Here is a 14,332-nt window from a genome sequence, read left to right on the forward strand (position 1 = left end):
ATCAGAGCCACAATGTTACGTGACAGCAGAAGATGGAACAATGAAAGGGGGTCTTGCTCGAGCTGGAATCCTGGAAGACTTCTCTCCGGTATTCTCTCCTGTGTATTTCAAACTGGAAGAACCAGTCGGGGTTGGCCAGTGTACACAGGGGAGAAGCCCAAGCGGAGCAGCAGCATGTGCGAGCCTGGGAGAGGAAGGAGCTGGGGACACCAGTGGAGGAGGGAGGTCAGTGCGCCAGGAGGGAGACTAGCAAGGGCTGACAGGTGGGGTCAGGCAGGGAGGCGGAAGGTCTAGGAAGATGCGCCCCCTCCCCACCCCCGCTCCAGCCGGCACTTACTACCAAGCACTCTCTTTGCCAGGGACGTCTGCAAAAGAGGTCAATCGGACGCATTTGCCTTCGGGGAGCTCACAAGCAGGTATAGGCAGCAGGTCCAGTGGGGGCGCGTCACCAGCTCCTGGGGGCAGAGAGGACAAGCTCGGCCAGGGCTCCGTCCCTGAGAAGCCGAGCGCCTGTCCCCACCAGACCGCAGGCCCCACGAGAGCACGGAGGGGCCTCCTCCTTGGCCAGCACTGTATCCCCAGCAGCGAGAACAGTGTCCACCGCATGCCCCAGCAGACAGCAGGAAACGCAGAAGCCACAGATGGAAGCAATGACAAAGACACACACCAGGGACCTGAATCCAGCAACACAGGAAAAGGATCGTGTCTGAAAGGCTGTTTCACATTCTGGCTCTACCTGCTATCAGGATGGTCACGTGCTAGTAATGAAGACGGTATCAGGGAGGGGCCGTGGAAGACCCATCCTCTGAACACAGAACAGAGCCAGGAAAAGAATCATGCCTACGGGACAGTGACTTATGACAAGGTGGCCCCGTGGAGCCAGGGGTAAAAGGAAGGTCTTCTCGTAGTGGGGCAACTGCAGAACCACAGGGGGACAATGAAAAAACTGCACCCTGACTGTACATCCGAGTAAGAACTAGCTTCCGGTAGACGTCAGCTCTGTCAGAAAGGCAAGACTGGAGAGCTGCCAGCGAAAACACAGAAAAAGGCTCTTCCAGACTCAGGGTCTCAGTGAGACACAAAACCCACTAACCGTAGAGGGAAGAAAAAACACCTGAGCACCCCAGAAGTCAGATCAGAGTCAGCTCTGGAAACTGGGCTGGGTAAGAAGGGGCCCAAAGGAGCCCTCCAGGGGATGGGACCAGCCTGAATCTCCATCTGGGTGAGCGCTGCAAGGGTGTGTACATGTGCGGAGACGCCCACACGTTGTACACTCAATATCTCAACGATAAAGATACCGTAAGAAAAATAAAAACAAGAAAATAAAACAAGCCATGAATAGGAGAGGCTCTTTCAATGCACATAAATGAACAAAGAATTCACAGCCTGAATACAGGAACATGAATCAATTTTGGAAAGAGAAAGAAATCGTAAATAGAGACAAAGAAATATCTGACCGCATCTTCGTGACACAGGAAGTCCCGATGGTCGGTAAGTGTCAAAACATGCTTATGACTAACCAGAGGGATTCAAACAGCATCATGGCAGCATGCTGCATTCATCAGAAGGGCAAACATTTTAAAGTCTGTATCACGGGCTGGGGAAGATGTAGGACGGGAGTATAAATTGGTACAGCCGATTCTGAAAAGTTCGGTGTCCTGGAGAAGAGCGTTGAAGATACACAAACTACAAGACAGAAATTCCAGAAATGTTCAAGCACCATTCACTATTAACTGTAATAGCCCCCAAGTGGAAATACCTAAATGTCCACCAACAGCTCAATGAAGTAACTATTACATGTTCTTGGGATGGAACACTCACGATGAACTACTTGCAACGATTTGGAGAACGATTTTGAGTGACAGATGACAAAACAACGCAAGCCATGATTCCATGTAAGCGGATTCAGAAACAGCCAACCACAGCCCCCTGTGCAGGAAGGCATGCATGGGAGCCCACCGGGGAAGCGCGGAGGCTGCTCCAGGCTCTGCAGAGCTGGGCCACGATCCTGTCTGCACCTGGGTGCTGGTTACACGTACGTCTGCTTTACAATCTTTTACAAGCAGCACGTACACACTCTTCCCACTTTTTGGTGGGCACGTTCTGTTTCAAGATAGGAATGGTCTCGAAAACTTAGCATGACAACTGAACTAGGACTGAAGGTGTGCGGGTCTGCCAACTCGCCTGCACTAAGAAATACTGCCCCAACACCCCAAGCTTCCGAATTCTGTGGGTTCTACCACCTCAGTGCACAGATGTTGTGCAGCGCGTGCAGCAGGCTCCCAGGCCACGGCCCAACCAGCTATGCGTCAGCAGCCAGGTGGGAGGAGGCAGCTGGGCACCTTCGCCACCATTTCCTTCTTGAAAACCTATTAGGATTTCCTGGTGCTTCCTAATCTTAACACACAGAAGAAACGCTTGAATAAGAGTGGTGCTAGCTTCTAAAAGTGCTTTAGGAGAGAAAGACAGAAGTCGTTTTGATTCTGACAATCTGATTTCTCTCAGAAAATGTGTTGTCTTTTTCTAGGCTTTTCCTATCCTTACCCAGAAAGCGTAGAGATCTTTATCTGCATCTGACAAAGTCATCATTTTGTGAGCTTCTAGAAGAATGAAAAATTAGGCCATGAACCAAACACGAAGACAAGTATCTCTTGTAAAAGTAAGGCTCGTCGTGGTCATGTGAAAAATGTCAAGTGCAGGGTTGGGTCCTTGTTGTCAAACTGCAATCCACCTCCTATTTTTGCTTTTGCCTGGCTTCCGTCCACCCATGAGGCTTCTTCCCAGCATGGGGCCTGTTTTCAGTTGTACTCAGTTAACCCTGAAGAAAAGGTCTGTCCACTCCTCAAACAGCCTTTCCTGGCAGCTCGCAGAAACCAACGGGCCTTGTTGGGCTGGGAGCAGGCGGATTTCTCGGGGTGGCCAAGGCTCACGACCCACAGCACAACGCCTGCTGCCCCGGGGCCAAAAGCACTTCACCTCTGCCTCAGAGGGGATATGCAGCAGACCAGAGGCCGGTAGAGAGTGGGAAAGGGGATATCTGGAAGTTAGCTTTCTTTTTATGTTTTCCGGATCTGTGCCAGTGTCCAAGTGAAGGGGTGAATGTAGGTCCACAAAACCACGGGACTAAGAAAGCCTGAGCAAAAGGAGGCCTCCCTTTCCCTGTCGCCAGGCCAGCATGCCTCACTCCTGGGAGGCAGTCAACTCCGCGCAGGAAGCAGGCCCTGTATTTCCTACAGGTGGTTTGCAGGAAGACACCAAGAGGCTCGGGATGCAGGGCCCCTGGTGCGGCTCTCTTCCGTCCCACCCGCTGGTACCGCCTGGAAAGTGGCATCTGGACATACATTTCCCGTCAGCCTCCAAGCAGGGGCTCAGCACACAGCTTCCTTCACGGAGTCAACAAGGACTAGCTGCTCACCGAGCTCGTTCCTTCAAACACTCACCCAATAGGCTTTGTTTGGTTTTCATTTTTTTTTTTTTTAATCTGATGGTTCTAGAAAAGTAAGTGGCACAGATAGCACAATACTTCCTGCTAAGACTGAGGCTCTCAAAACAAAAGAGCCAGGGAATTACTACTTAACAGTGCTGGACTGACTGTGGCACACCGATGTTTTGACCAGACCCTTGTCTGTCACTGCTAAATTTGACTGAGGTCATTTTAGGCAAAAATACTGACATTAGTCAGGAATACCTGGAACACGTTTCTCTCTGCCAAGCTTCGGCAACCCAATCTCTCCCCAAGTGTTTTACAAAATACACGGTCTGTGTAGCAATGTTATTTTAAGTCCACCAATTTTAAAAAAATCATTTATTAACATCCTAAACACACTCAAAAGTCATTGCTCTTTTTAATAAAGAAAGGGAATGCAGAAAGAAAAACTGGCAAATAATTAACTTTGTAAGAAAATACATAAAGCTAAATACTACTACTACTTCTTAAGCATAGGTCATGCATCAGGAACTACTAGAGACCCTTTATGTGCCTGTGGTGAGTAGGTTCTCAATTCAGCAGCTCTTCCGAAGGCAGACCCTCATCCTCGGGGACTGCTGCGCCTACCAACTGCCCCTACCAACTGCCCCAGGGCTCTTTGTCACATGAGATCTGCCAGTGACACCTCTTGGTAATGCCATTTGGGGACAGAGGGGAAGTAGATTACAAGGCACCAAAAGAATCTCTTCATGGGGTGCCTCACTGGCTCACTCAGTAGAGCATGAGACTCTTAATCTTGAGTCATAAGTTCAAGTCCCACACTGGGCACAGAGATTACAATCAATCAATCAATGGATCTCTTGGTGACTGGTAAACTTTGCTCTCTGGAATCGGACTGCAGCCCCACAGGAGGCTGCGTTTGAAGGAAAGTGTCGCACATGTGAAGTTTAGGCTGACGTTTCAGACATTTCTTTATGGTCTCGTCTATACGGTAGATGTAAGCATCCTGAAATGCAAAGAATTACTAAAGCTCTACTGTATCCTGTAGAGACACTGGGGACATGTGCAGAATGACCATGGTGCAAAGATACTGTTAGAGAAAGCAATTTTGGAAAACAAGTCTCTGGTCCATCCAGACACTGGAATACTATTCAGCCCTAAAAAAGCAATGAGCTGTCAAACTCTGAGAAGTCATGAAGACTCTTACCGGAGCACTAAGTCAAAGAAGCCAATCTGAAAGGCCTCATACTGTGTAATTCCGACTTTCACAAGACATTCTGAAAGAGCTACAACTATGAAGACAATAAAAAAGATCAGTGTTTGTGGAGAGGGATGAACAGGCAGAGAACAGATGGTTTTGCGGGCAGTGAGAACGCTCTGTATGTTACAACGGTAGACACGCGTCATACACATTTGTCTAGACTCCCAGAATGCACGACCCCAAGAGTGAGTCCTCATGTAAATGGTGGACTGTGGGTGACAGTGATATGTCAGTAGACAGTCACCAACTGTAGCAATGTCCCACCCTGCTGGGGAGCGCTGATGATGAAAGAGGCTGTGCACGTGCAGGGACAGGAACATGGCGGATATCTCTGTACCGCCTTCACAATTTTGTTGCAAACCTAAAACTGCTCTAAGAAAATCTTAAAAAAAAAAAAAACAGGAAAAAAATGATATAAAAAATTATTTCATGTCGTTTCAAAATTAAAAATACCTTCGTAGGCTAGCAAATTCACAACCACCATGGAAGACTAGTAAGGAGGAATTATTGAGGTGAGAATGTCTACTATGTATTCCCAGGGACATTCTTTCCCTAAAGTTACACTCATTGGACAGCACTGTTAAATCAATCAGCCACAAGGTGCAGGATCCCTCAGGGTAAGAATTAATAGTAATAAATATCTGCATAAACTTTTGTTTCTGGTTCCAATGAATTTTATGTGGTGTCACTTAAAACATTAACAGTAACTACTGAGAAGTATAATTAAGAAAACACTGTGTCATCTCAAAGCCAGGTGGCCGATGCGATAGGCCAGGGAGGTGGCTTCCAAGGCCACTGCTTCTCGTGTGGTGGTGGCGGCCCTGCCCGGGTCCTTGCCCAGGGTGAGTGCATGCAAGGGGGAGGGGGCTGCCTGCAGGGAACATGGTCCACACTCGGCACCTCACCACAGGGAAAGACGGACTCCCATTTCCTAACTTCAGTGAGGATAAACCTCAAGTCATCTCGCTCTTAGTGCAAGTCAACGAGGTACAGCAGCCCCTGACGCACCCTGGCCTCAGAGATGGGGGAAGAGCAGAGCAAACCAGGCTTAGCAAGACAAAACCCGAGGACAGGCAGGTGGAACCACCGTGCCGCTCCTTGGCCTGCTCGACGCAGAATCCGTGTGCTGACGATACTCGTCATTTCTAGCCTCTGGTTTTAGAGATGAAAGGAAACTAGAAGCACATAACTAGAAGCTAAGCAGACACGATCTGAGGGAGTTCAATTTGACCTGTTTGAGTCTCATTTTAAAATTGTCTATTTGCCAAGACACCTGAACGAGGAAACGGCCCACTTTTGTGAAAGCCTCATTCATAACCGTGTAGGGACTCCTCCGGTCATCAGCTCCAGGCCCTGGGGAACTGGTTGCTAGGATACCACAGAAGCCACATAAACAGGACTTCTTCCCTCTTTCACTTTGAAGGGTTCCATTTAGATGCATCCGTGTGTGTGGGTGTGTGTGTGTGTGTTAGGGGGCTGTTGGTGGCATGTTACACTCTCAGCAGCCTGGGAGCAGCACCAACACATTGTCCAATCCTGAGCCCCGGGCTCGGCTCACTCCCAGGGCCCCAGGGAGGCCTCTGCTAACCTGCGAGCCTGTATGTGTGCACTTGTTTGCTTTGCTTGGGGAGAAATATTTGGTTTGCACATCTTCAAACACACTAGGTGAGGGGTAAGAGAATCAATCAGGCTTTAAAAAACCAAATTAAATCACTGGGGAAAAAAGTTTACCTTTTTAAACTAAAGCAGCATGAAGAGTTTTTCTAGTGTTTGTCAGCCCAACAACTGAACAAATAATCACTGAATGTTCATCAGCTATTTAATACTGAGGACTCAGAAAAAAGAGAACATAGTTCTTTCCCTCCAGAGGGAGGGAAAGCTTTCCTAGCCGCTCACTGCTCTGAACGTGGGTGCAGTCAGGGTGCAGAAGCAAGACGACACAGATCCCACCCAGGAGAAGTTTTTCTAGAAGGAAAGAATTCACACAATTTTTTTAATCCATTCTACTACTGAGGAGTCTCTGGGACGTTTCCACCTTGGGGCCATTATAAATCATGCCACCATGAACGTTCTTGCACATCTTCTGACAGACACTCGTGCGCACTTCTCTCAGGGATGTGCTGGGAGTGGAAAACCGGCTCACAGGGCAGGTGTGTGGGTCTGGTGTCAGCAGACTCTGCCAGAAAGTCTTCCAAAGGGATTATTCCAATTTCCATCCTCAGCAGCTTGCTCCACATCCTCGCCATCACTCGATACTGTCGGTCCTTTATATGAGCCATTCTGGCAGGTTTCTCATTGTGGGTTAAATTCACATTTCCCTGACGACTGGCAATGTCGACCTCTTTCCACAAGTTTACTGGTCATCTGGATTTCATCTTTCCTGAAATGCCATGAGTCTTCTTTTAAAACCTGAATTACCTTTTATAGAAGCCCTTTACATACTATGGACAGGAGTCCTCTGGGAGATATCCGTAACGCAAATCTCTTTTCCAAGTCTTTCTCTTATAGTACATGGTCCTGGGTTACAATTTTTATGTCTTGTTTAAGAAATCTTTGTCTACCCCAACCTAATAACCACTTTGCTCTCCTACAGATGCCCTCTGGGGACTCCTAAGTTTATCTTTCACACGGAGGTCTGATTCATCTTGAGTTAATGTGTCTGAACAGTGTGAGGTGGGTAGTTGGGTTATTTTTTCCCCATTATGGACACTGAATTAGTCTAACTCCATTTATGGAAAAGACCATCCTTTTCTGGATGAGCTGCAGTGGGCTCTGTTGTGTATGCAGGAACCTGTTTCTGGATTCCCTACTCTGTTCTGTGATAGGACTTTTATTATCATGATTATTTGAGTCCTACCACTGATTCAAGTGCAATCGTACATGAAAATTCACCTTTCTCATAGGAATTAACACCTATAATAGGGTGTTTGTACGAGAACATCTATTTATTGAAAAACTGTATGCTGGGCATTTTACAAACATGATGACCCTGTGGGGGCCGGGCCCATTTTATAAGCAAAGAAGCTAAAACTCACAGAGGGCAAATGAAGTGCTTACAAGGTAGCAAGAGGCAGAACCTAGGTGTGTCAGGCCCCAGGGCCACTGCTCCTTCCACATGCCATGCTTCCTCAACACAGGGTCACTGGGAAAAACACCGTCTGCTTATCATTCCTGTAAACTGCTACATTTCTATACGCAAGTAAAATTTACAAATGAGATGTCTCCATGCTGAAAATAAAAAACATAAAAAAATAAAAAGGAAAAGAGAGAAAGGAGGGGAAGAAAGAAAAGAACAGATTAAAAAAAAATCCTGTTTGGACTCTCATTCTGTGCCTGTCCCCTCCCCCTCCAATAAAAACAAAACAAAACAAAAAAACCCACATCAAGGACAAATGATGAAAACACAGATCAAAAAAGAATGAAAGAAAAACATTTCAAATAAAGCTCAGTGGTTTCTATTTGGAAACAACAACACAAAATCCCACTTGCCACAATGAACGGACAAATAAGAAATTGACTCTGTGGCAGAAGAGCTGGGATTTTCCGACGGCATCTGCCACCGTGTCATTACCGTGGGTGACCCACAAGCGAGCGGGCGAGTGAACAGCTGGACCCCGGCTGGGCTTGTGCCCCCTGGCGCAGCAGCAGTGAGTGGGGGGCAGTCCTTCCCCGCTAAGCACCCTTTCGACATGTTGTCTTTTCCCCGAACCTGGAAATCCCCGCTGGCCTCCAGAATCGACCTCTAAGAAATGGAGCCTCGGTCCTAGGTTCCTAGCCTGTGGGGGTGGGGGTCAGCCCTAGTTTGCTCTGACAGGACAGCCAGCCTGAAGTGCCTAATCCCCAAGGGTGGCCAAGAAAGTGGAGGAGACGTCTCACAGGGTCCCAACCGCAGACTTCCCCTGGGGAACGAGGCCTGTCCCCCACAGGTGTCACACGCCCTCATCCCGACCCCAAGGAGGATGCTTACATAGTACGTGGGCATGACCAGCTGACCCAGAGTGATCGGAGTGTGGGGGGATTTTTATTAACTGACAGTTAACATCAGCATGATTCGTGGTCTAAGCATACTCCAAAAGATACATTGCTTTTTGACACAAAATACTGAAATCAAAGTTCAATTAAAACTTGGCTGGTGTTAATTAGAAGAAGGGGTGAAACCGAACAAATCTGGAATAATATCACTGCTGAACCGAGCTTACTTAATTCACAAAAGAACCACAGAACCCATGGGAGAGATTTCTCTTGGGCTTCAAACCACCCCTACTCCCACCAATAAACCACACACACCCTCCCTGGGCTGCTATCTGTTCACTGTTTTACTCATTTATCTACCCCCCAGGAAGCATTTATTAGATGTTTACTATATGCCAGATGGTGGCATATTATACCGAGGTGAAAAACAAAAATGGTCCCTGCCCTCAGAGAACTTGGCCCAGGGTAACCGAGATGTAAATGCACAAATATTTAACGACAGACTGTGATAAGCTGACAAAGCAGGTTCTAGGAGGGGTGACCTGACCTCCCCGGGCTCCAGGGACACTTGGCTGAGGACGGGACCGAGGGAGCTGGGCAGGCAGCACGAGGAGGACCGGACCAGGGGAGGGTAGTTCAGGTGAGAGGTCAGTGTGGGTGACTGCCTGAGGTGACAATTAGGTTCATCTGAGAAACAAAAAAGGAAAGTGTGTCTAGGGGATGCTGCAGAAGGGAAGGAACAGCTCTGGATAAAAATGGGAGGCAGGCAGGGGCAGGGTCATACGGGGCCTTTCAGGATATGCTGGAGACTCTGGGTTACTCTACGCACAATGGGCAGTCCTGGAGATTCTGTAAATGGGGCATATTTGTGAAAGATGGTGTGGGGGGCAGGGAGAGTCAAGAGAGACAGAGAGGAAGGATCCTGTTCTGGTTTTAAAAGATCGCACTGAATGGATGGGGAATCCTTATCTGCTGAACACCCCAAGGGAAGGAGGGGAATAGGAATTGGGAAGCTACGGCTGACCCAGGCCAGGGTGACGAGAGTATGCACGGGGTGGTGGGAAGGAGATGGATGAAAGTGGATGGACCTGGGACATGTTCCAGAGAGAGAATCAGTAAGATGTGGTGACACCTTAGAGGCAGGAGAATAAAAAGAAACAGCATCACGCATGGCTACCAGATTTCTGACCTGAGCAACTGGATGGATGGAGATATTCCCCCAAGCACTGAGAAAGAGAGGGGATGGTTTTACGGGGATAGTAACAGTTCAGCTTTAGACATGCTAGGTTTGGAGCGTCGGTAAGACATACAAGCAAATGTTAACACAGGGTGTTAGAAACTTGTCTGAGAAGCAGAAGAGAGCTTTGTCTAGAGACTGAATTTGGGAGCCACAGGAAAAGAGATCTTTAAAGCCATGAGATACCCACAATACAAGTCCATGTCACCATCTCCACGGTAACAGACTGGTCCAAGCCACTATCACCTCTTGCCTGGACGACTGCCATAGCCTTCTTACAGGATTCCCTGTCATTCTGTGGGCCCAGAGAGTGTCTGGCACATAAAAGGTATTCAACAAACACGGAATGAACTTAAAGAATAAATGGGTGGGATTCCTTAGGGAGAAGATGCAGAGTGAGGCGAGCACTCCTGAGCTCCACAATGTCCAGGAGTGCTCCGACATTTAAGAGCTGTGCAGAAGAGGAGGCAACAAAGGACTCAGAGAAGAAGGATCCAGAAAGACCCGAAGAAAACCTATAGAAGGTACTATCATGAAAGCCAAGAAAGAAGCAGTTATGTTAAGGAGGAAGTGATTAATTCTTTAGAACTGAGTTTTAACACAACGAGAACAACAAAGTACCACTGATTCTGGCAACACGGTGATGACTGGCGACAGTAAGCAAATGATGAAACTTATGAGCCCCTTCACCTACCTACATGCCCTTTTGAAGACCTACTGGATTTTTTAAAGACACAAACCTTCAACCACAAAAAAAATTTCAGACGCTAAAAGGCAGACAGAAAAGAAGTAACAGGGCCATGGCTTACGGTTGTGTAATTTAGCAAACCCAAGAAAGTTGCCCCTAAACTGGCAATGAGAGAAACATTCTGCCCTGCAGAACCCCCCAAAGCTCAGATGTTGGTGCCCACATGTACCTCTTCAATGGGAGGTAAAAAAGAAGGCCTGTTTGCAAAGTTAAAACGTAGGTGTATCCCTAGATCCCCTTTCTTTACCTCAACAGAAGACTGGAAGATTCATTAATCAATGACAGGATAAAACAGAGATACTCTGGCATGGGAGGATAACAGATACCATGCCAGAAATAATGTAATGAAGTGAAAGTATACACGTTAAAATGTAGAGGTCCTGCAGCTCTCCCAATAAAATGGTGGTATCAGGCATACATTTTCTTTTTTTTTTTTAGATTTTATTTATTTATTTGACAGAGAGAGACACAGCGAGAGAGGAAACACAAGCAGGGGGAGTGGGAGAGGGAGAAGCAGGCTTCCTGCAGAGCAGGGAGCCCAATGCAGGGCTCGATCCCAGGACCCCGGGATCATGACCTAAGCCGAAGGCTCACGACTGAGCCACCCAGGTGCCCCTCAGGCATACATTTTCAAACAAACTCATCTACTTCCTCACCAACAGCCCCACTTTAAAGGAAATTCTAAAGATTTCAGGCAGAAGGAGGATGATCCCAGCTGGACAAACAGAGATACAAGGAGTGAAGGGCAGGGAAAGTAGTAAATATGTGGATAGATCTAAATGAACACTGACATTATGGGGTTTGAAAATGGAATTAAAGTGTGTAACAACAACAGCATGTAAGTTGGGGGCCACTAAATGGTCCTGGGAAGGGGGTAAAGGTTTGAGAAACATCAGACTTTCCTTAGTTAATGATGCATGTTGTAATCTTCCCAGTATTAACAGAACAGAAGAAAGAATAAAGAACATTTAAACTAGAAAAAGATAAAAACTGAATTATACAAAATAATTAATCTAAAAGAAAGAAAGAAAGAGAGAAAAAGAAAATAAAATAGGAAGGACATATAGAGAGGCTTCAATATAAATAGATCAGTAATTGTATTAAATATAAATGGGCCAAACACAACAGCTAAAAGGCAGAGATTGTCAAACTAGATTAAAGAAAAAACCCAACTACATGCTGTTTACAAGAAACAACTCTGATACAGAGAAGTTGAAAATAAAAGGGTTGAAAATGTAATACCACGTAAATACCAACCAAAAGAAGACAGTATTGTTTAGATGTCAATTCTCACCAAATTTATTTTAGTTCAATGCAATTTCAATGAATAATTCAATATGCAAGGATGTATTATTTTGATGAACAGAAAATATAAGAAAGGAAAAAACCTAAGAATGGGTGGGGGAGAGTGAATGGGAGGTCAGGACGAAAAGTCAGGGTAGTTAAGAGAATTCTCTGGCAAACTTGCCTGTGGGTGAGAGCAGAGGAACAGCATGGAAGGCGCCCTGGTGCGGTTTTATTCTGCAATCTGAATCATGTCCCTTTTGCTCTGGCTACTAGGAAGCCAGGTTCTAATTTATGGCTCACATCTAAAGACTGATTCCCTAGGCTCTAGTGCTTCTTCATTTCTTCAAAACCATCATTTTCCCTTTGCTCTGAGATTTTGGTATGTTATCTCGTATCTTATTATGCCTAAAATTTACAGGCCTTTACAATGTGGTAGGCTTTAATAAATAAAACTCCAAAGAATTAATGAATATGCATAATACTAAACTACGTAATATTTTAACTTTTCTTGACAATTTTAAGAATATTCTGGGGTCTTGCAAGTCTTCATTAATTATCACCGTAAAAGCTAGTTATCTATACAGATTATCCATATACATGTTGAATGATTTCTCTTCTACATGAACAGGTTACTGTGGTTTCCCTGGACGTGTTCTATCCCCTCCCTGTGACTCATGAGGAGGCAGGACAGGAACGCGGCTGAGAACCAGGCACACACCAAGCTTACATTCTGGGTCTGATCTTAGGATGAGCCGCTGAGACTCTCCCAGTGTACGTCCTCATCTGCAAGATCGGGGTGACGATGACGACAGTACCTGCTTCGTGAAGCCGGCAGGATTAAATAAGGTGATGTGCAAAAACACACAGGAAGGATTCAGGGAATGTTTCTGGAAAGAAGGAGGGAAGGAACAGATCAAGGCCTGGCAAGGAGGAGGCCAAAGAGCCCGGAAGTGTGAACCACAGGTGGCATGTCTGTTCAGCCACAACATGCTGTGTGCAAGAGACTGTCGCAGCCGAAGATTAGTGACCAAAACCTTCGTTCGCTAGGAGGTCAACTCGGGGTATACGAGACCCTGCGTGAATTTCTTTTTTCATAATAATTCATCTTTTTCATCAGGAAGCGCACCAACTGTAACTGTGCTCGAGCTTTCTTGTACTGCTTTCCTGCGACCGAAAGCTTTACTTTTTTCTTTTTCCTTTCTTTTTCTGGAGCTAAAACAAATTTCAGAGCTCTGTGAGGCGCAGAGCCTGTTGTGCCTGATTATAATGTGATGCAGTGAGCCAACTCCGTTTTACCTCAAAGAAGAGTCTTCTGAGGCTGTTTTGTCTTTTCCTGACTGAGCTTATAAACTGTTGTGCTCTTTAAAATCAGAGTTTCTTCTATTGCTAATCAGACAAATGATGGTATCTTTAGCATAGTAATAGCATGTCTCCATCTACGTACTTCAAATACATGATTTTCATCATCTCCTTTTCTCTTCTTCACAGAAACCACAGTGGGGGTGTTCGTTAAATGCCCCCCTCCCCCATCTTCTCAGTCCTAGGCTGGGCTACTCACTGTCTCTCAGGGTTACACTCTCCATGTCCTTATTCATCCCCCTCCCCAAACATGTGCAACTGACACAAGGGCACGCAGAGGCCAGGGCGAGAGACTGGACTGAGAGACTGGCTCTCACCACGAAGTCCTGAACTTACACAGAATACCTCTCAAACCTAAACAGGCTGAGCTCCTCATCACTGTTCTAGATCTGTTTCCTACAATGTCACTAAGGTGACATGATGGAGTAAGTAGGTTCCCTGTATGCCCTTCATCAAGGGTGGTCACCCAGGCAAAGGCAAGAACCGGAGCCCCCAGCTTCAATAAAGAGGATCACAGGACAGAACCCGTCCAAAATGGGTACTTGGTGCCACTGAAATGTTTCTCCCCATTCCTGGGGCCTCTGAGTGCCCCTCATGTCCCTCTGTCACTAAACCATGGCTAAGATGGTTCTTCCCAAAGGACTGGATACTTAAGACTGTCTAGAGCAGAACAAAAACAAAAAAAAACACAAAAGAACCCCGAAATTCTTCATATTTACCCCAAGGAACACACACAGTTTGGAAAGGTGACATCGGCGCCCTGTCGCACACACGGGGACCGTGGATGAATGCTCTCCCCCCCAGAGTTTTAAAGCACTAGTGAGGAGAAGGCCGGTTTAGAATGCCCCCCACCTTGAACACTCCAGCTCACTACCCCGCACAGACTGCAAGAGTGATATTGCAGCTCCCGAACCTTGAGAAAGTGGCTTAGTTCTGAGGAACGAGCACACAAGAAAGCCAGCGGCCCCACACCCAGTGAACCCCAGGAAAGGGAACTGTGCCGTCCCGACTGCGGACGGACGCTCACGCCTCCCATGCAAG

At 46.7% G+C, this 14,332-nt stretch overlaps 1 protein-coding gene and 1 long non-coding RNA gene across 2 annotated transcripts in view; both read right to left on the reverse strand.

Annotated features, from left to right (window-relative positions):
• ATXN10 (ataxin 10) overlaps positions 1-14,332 on the reverse strand; it is a 159,224-nt gene that overhangs the window by 13,542 nt on the left and 131,350 nt on the right. The gene's annotated exons all lie outside the window — the stretch shown is intronic.
• Positions 194-14,330, reverse strand: LOC117998569. The gene is made up of 3 exons (XR_004676019.1): positions 12,660-14,330; positions 7,746-7,916; positions 194-455 (listed from the first exon to the last, which is right to left on the reverse strand). It is a non-coding gene; the product is annotated as an uncharacterized LOC117998569 (long non-coding RNA).

The sequence above is a fragment of the Mirounga leonina genome, unplaced genomic scaffold, assembly GCF_011800145.1.
Source record: "Mirounga leonina isolate KUSES-001 unplaced genomic scaffold, KU_Mleo_1.0 Mir_418, whole genome shotgun sequence".
NCBI classification, from domain to species: domain Eukaryota; kingdom Metazoa; phylum Chordata; class Mammalia; order Carnivora; family Phocidae; genus Mirounga; species Mirounga leonina.